Below are 4704 nucleotides of genomic sequence, written 5' to 3'. Positions count from 1 at the left end.
CATGGTGTTGGTTTGGAAGGATTCATAGTTTAATTGATTATGGAGTGGAATTTTCTCTATGGGAGGATTTAAAAAATTGGATTAATGTATTTAGGCTATTTAAGACTATTCATATTTTAAATTTCTTATTTAAATTTCTTATTTCTTTGGTAAGTTGAGTTTTCAGAAGACTTTTCCATTTCATTCAAATTGTCAAATTTATTGCCTGAAAAATTTGCATATTTAATCAATATGGTCTTAATATTTGGATGATTTATATGGATACCTTCTCTTACATTCCTGATATAGGTAATTTGTATTTTTTTCTTTTTGTTTTAATCAGGCTTGCTAAGGGTTTTCAATTTTATTTAAAGTTAAAACAACTTTTTTTTTTTCTTTTGTAGCAAGGAGCTCTTCTTTATTTACTTCCAGATTTTTCTCAGCAGCTTTCATTTGGAGAAGTGTTTCCAGAATATTTTTTTCAGAGGAGCTATTGTTCCATACATACTCTTCCATGTCTGCTTCAGTCTTATCTTTCTCCCATTCTTCAGTTTTCCAAGACTCATGGTATAAAACTGTTAACAGATATAGTGCATAATCATAATTCTGTCTCTTTAAAGGGCACCTGTCTGTTTTGATGGTAAGTACATCTGTAGTCTTGCAGTATTGCTCTCCCACAAGTTTAATGAGTTTCTTCTTTGCATGATCATCTAAATTCAAACTGGGAAGTTTAATCCTTAAGGTTATTACTTGTGCTTTGGGGTTTCGGATAGATGGTCCTGCTGAAACATAATCAGTTGTGTCTATTTCAATGGGAAAATGCTTCTCACATTTCTCTTCACTGTCCAGAGCAGCTGGCCGCTCAGTGCAGAAAGCTTTAAGAGCTTCACAGTGCTTTTTAATTGCTACAGGAGTTAAATGCAGAAAATTGGGGATCTTTAATAGTTCTAGATTTCCCTCCTTTGCCATGGGCACCCCCTTTTTTACTGGATAGCCCATTCGAATGGGAAGAGGTACAGCAGAGGGTTTAAATGGTGCTTCAACAGGATAAACACTAGGCCAATCTTGGTCAACAGTCATTTTCTCTGTCCTAGGAGGTAGTGCCTTTCTTCTCAGTGGTCTTTCATATGTGGGTGTTCTGTCTGCTATACGCGGGCTTGGTATCGCGGAGCGGGTGGCCCGGGACATGGAGGTACAAAAAGCACGCAGGGTCCTGGTCCCCAGCTGCAGGGCCAGCCACGCGGAGAGTGTGGTAGCCGCCATGGTCGCGAGGACGACAAGCCGGATCTAAAACAACTTTTTGATAATTTTTTCTGTTGTATGCTTATTTTGTATTTCATTGATTTTTCAATCTTACTATTTTCTACCTTCTTCATTCTTAAGGATTGATTTGTGTGTGTTTGTCTGTGTCTTGAAATGGATTTTTAGTTGGTTTTTTAGTGTTCTTCTTTTCTGCTCTATGAACTTATTTATGTCTATTCCCTTTTAAGCACTGCATTATTAGCTCTATCCAGCAAGGTTGGCTGTGTCATGTCTTCATTATTATTTCGTCCATAATATTTTCTAATTTTTAATACGAGCTTTGCGCAGTGGCAGTATCGTAGCCAATGAGGTTTATCCGAGGCACGATTATTGCTAATTGAAAACTTTTCTAATTTTTAATACGAAATTTTCTGTGACGTACGAATTACTTGGCATTTCTAAGCATATGGAGTTATTATGGTTTCCTTCCCATTATTCAGTTTTTAGATAAATTCTGTGATGAGAGAATATACTCTAAGTGATTTCAGTTATTTGATATTTTTAAAGATTTCTTTTTATGGATTAATACATGATAAATTTGGTGAAAGTTTCTGTGCAGTTCAAAAATGTAAATGGTGTTATTGTTGTGTGCAGTGTAAGTGAATTTGATCGTTTTGTTATTTGTGTTGTTTAAATCTTCTACGCCTCTACTCCTTTACCTGTGAGTTGTAGATACAGGTCTGTTAATTCATCCCCCATAATTGTGGAATTGTCTGTTGTCCATTTCAATCTCTAATTTTCTGCTTTATATATGTTAAAGCTATGCTACTTACTGCATGTATATTTAGAATTGTGATATTTTCTAGGTGATTGACCTCTGCATGATTTTAAAATGTCTATAAGTAGTAGTAGTGCTTCTTGCCTTATTGACTACATTTTCTGTTATTAAAAAGATACCAGTGTTTGTTTTATTAGTGTTTTCATGATTCTTCAGTTCCTATCCTTTTATTTTCACCATGTCTGTGTACTTATATTCAAAATGCTTTTCCTGTGAGCAGAGGAGTTATTCTTTATTTCAATCAAACAAAACATTGTATTTTAATTAAAATATTCTATCCATTTATCTTGTAATTATTAATATATTTGGATTTAAACTACCATATTACTATTAGTTTCCTAATAATAATATGATAGTTCCAGATCTCTTTTTTTGCTTTGTTTCTCCTCTTTTCTTTTGGATTTGAATAATATTTTTATTATTCCATTTTCCCTCTCTATTATCTTTTGAATTATACATTCTTTTATTATTCTTTTAGTGCTTACTGATTAAAAATTTATCTTTGAATTATTACCATCTAATATAAGTTATTAATAATTTTGCTGCCCTGTAATGCCAGCATCTTAGAATGTTTTACTTTCAAGAATCTATCTCCATTTTTGCACTATTGTTGTAATGCATTTTAGGCCCATATTTATGTTTCACATTTCATAAGACATTACAGTTATTGTTTTATGCAATCTCCCCAAATAAACACCATTTTTCATGCTGTTACTTCCTTTAAGCATGTTATTTATTTATCTGGAATTATTTCACTTCAGCTTGAGAACATTTTTTATATATCTTTTAATGCATATTGAAGATATAATTTTTGTTTTTGTTTGCTGAGAACATCTTTATTTTGTGTTTGTTTTTGAAGAATATTTTCATTCAGTGTAGGATTCCAGACAAAATAATTATTTTAACACTTTAAAATATTAACCTGTTACTTTCCAACTTCATTTGTCTCTGATGAGAAGTCATCAGTTAGTCTTATTTTTGTTCTTTTGAAAATAATGTCTTTTTGTTGATTGCCACTTATGAGAATTTCTTCTTCTTTTTGGTAATCAGTAACTTGACTATAATGTTCACAGTTATATTTTTTGAAAGCTTGCTTGTGACTTGTTGAGCTTTTTATATCTATGTGTTGAGGATAATTTTCTGTTTTTAAAAATCTGAACTAACATCTCTAGTATTTCTCTCCTTTCTTTCATTTACACATATGTTTTGACAGAATTCCTCATTATCTGTAATGCTCTTTTGTTGTTGCTGTTCTGTGTTTCAGTTTGGATACTTTTTATTGATCTGTCTTTTGCTTTGTCTGAAGTTCTGTTGAAAACTATCTATTGAATTTTCGATTTCAGATAATGTGTTTTCATTTCTGCAGTATTCATTTTATTTTTATTGTGTAGTGAACTTCCACATGTTACCAGTTTTTCCATCATTTCTCTAATTTCTTGAATATATCAGTCATAATCACTTTTTAAAAAAGATTTTACTTATTTATTTGACAGACAGAGATCACAAGTAGGCAGAGAAGCAGGCAGAGAGAGAGAAGGAAGCAGGTTCCCTGTTGAGCAGGGAGCCCTACGTGGGGCTCGATCCCAGGACCCTGGGATCATGACCTGAGCAGAAGGCAAAGGCTTTAACCCACTGAGCCACCTAGGCGCCCCTCATAATCACTTTTAAATCATTAACTTCTGATCTCATATTAGGAACACCTGGAAGTACAGTTTTATTGTCTTTTTTCCCTTGGTTATTATCATGTGCTCCCATCTTTCTATATAATTAATGATTTTTCATATAATTATGACTATATAAAAACTGTAAAGGTTCTGATAATAGATAACTTTTTTCACTACAGAGGTGCTAGGAAATGAATTTAATTCAATCAGAAATGGAACTAGTTCAGAATTGCATTGGATTTTTGGTAATATTCAGTCTATCTTCACTTTGTCTTTATTCTTAGAATGTGACCCTCAAGAGCTTTTATTTGAGGGGCTGGAAAGAATTTTTCTTCTAACCTCTGGGAGATTGTTGGAATTTCAGCTTTGTTTTTCATAGGTTTTCAGCTTACTCTTGTTCTTTGCAGATTGTATGTTTGGCTGCCAAAAATGTTGGTTGTTCCTTAGCGTCCCCAAAACTCTCTGCTGGGGCCAAACCTGGATTCTCTACTTGTAGCTGCACTCAGAGTAAGCACATATCTCAGGAAGAACAGCTAATGGTAGAATGTCAGCGTCTCCAGTGCTTTCAAAAATTTCCTCTGGCCGAGAGACCTCAATATTCAGTAAAATTTCAGTATTTCAGTGTTTAGTAAAAAAAAGAAAAAAAAAAAAAACAACTCAGTAGAATTGCCACCTGGCTCTTTAACCAATCATTCTGGCCATCTGTAAATTAAGTTATGCTCTTCTGAGAGAAATTGGCCATGTGTTTGGGGCAGTATAAATCTCCAGCCATGGATGACTGCTAAAAGCTCTGTTGGTTTATTATTCCCTTCTCATTGGTTTCCTCTCTGAAGGAAACCCATATCCTCAGTCTTTAGATCACACTCTAAGTTATCACATGTTCCCTGAGAAAAAAAGACCTGAAAATTCTGACCTCTCAAAGTTTAGTCTCTAATCCTCCTTATATCCACAACTTTCTAATGCCTTTAAAAAGTGATTCTT

General features: G+C 33.5%; 1 non-coding gene and 1 pseudogene across 1 annotated transcript; one reads left to right on the top strand and one right to left on the bottom strand.

Annotated features, from left to right (window-relative positions):
- Positions 1-541: 541 nt before the first annotated feature.
- Positions 542-1281, bottom strand: LOC122901823 (annotated as a pseudogene).
- Positions 1282-1557: 276 nt separating this feature from the next.
- Positions 1558-1693, top strand: LOC122903712. The gene has a single exon (XR_006383991.1). It is a non-coding gene; the product is annotated as a U4 spliceosomal RNA (small nuclear RNA).
- The last annotated feature ends 3011 nt before the right edge of the window (positions 1694-4704 follow it).

The sequence above is a fragment of the Neovison vison genome, chromosome 3 (genome assembly GCF_020171115.1).
Source record: "Neovison vison isolate M4711 chromosome 3, ASM_NN_V1, whole genome shotgun sequence".
Lineage (NCBI taxonomy): Eukaryota > Metazoa > Chordata > Mammalia > Carnivora > Mustelidae > Neogale > Neogale vison.
This window is presented reverse-complemented; position numbering and strand designations above follow the sequence as displayed.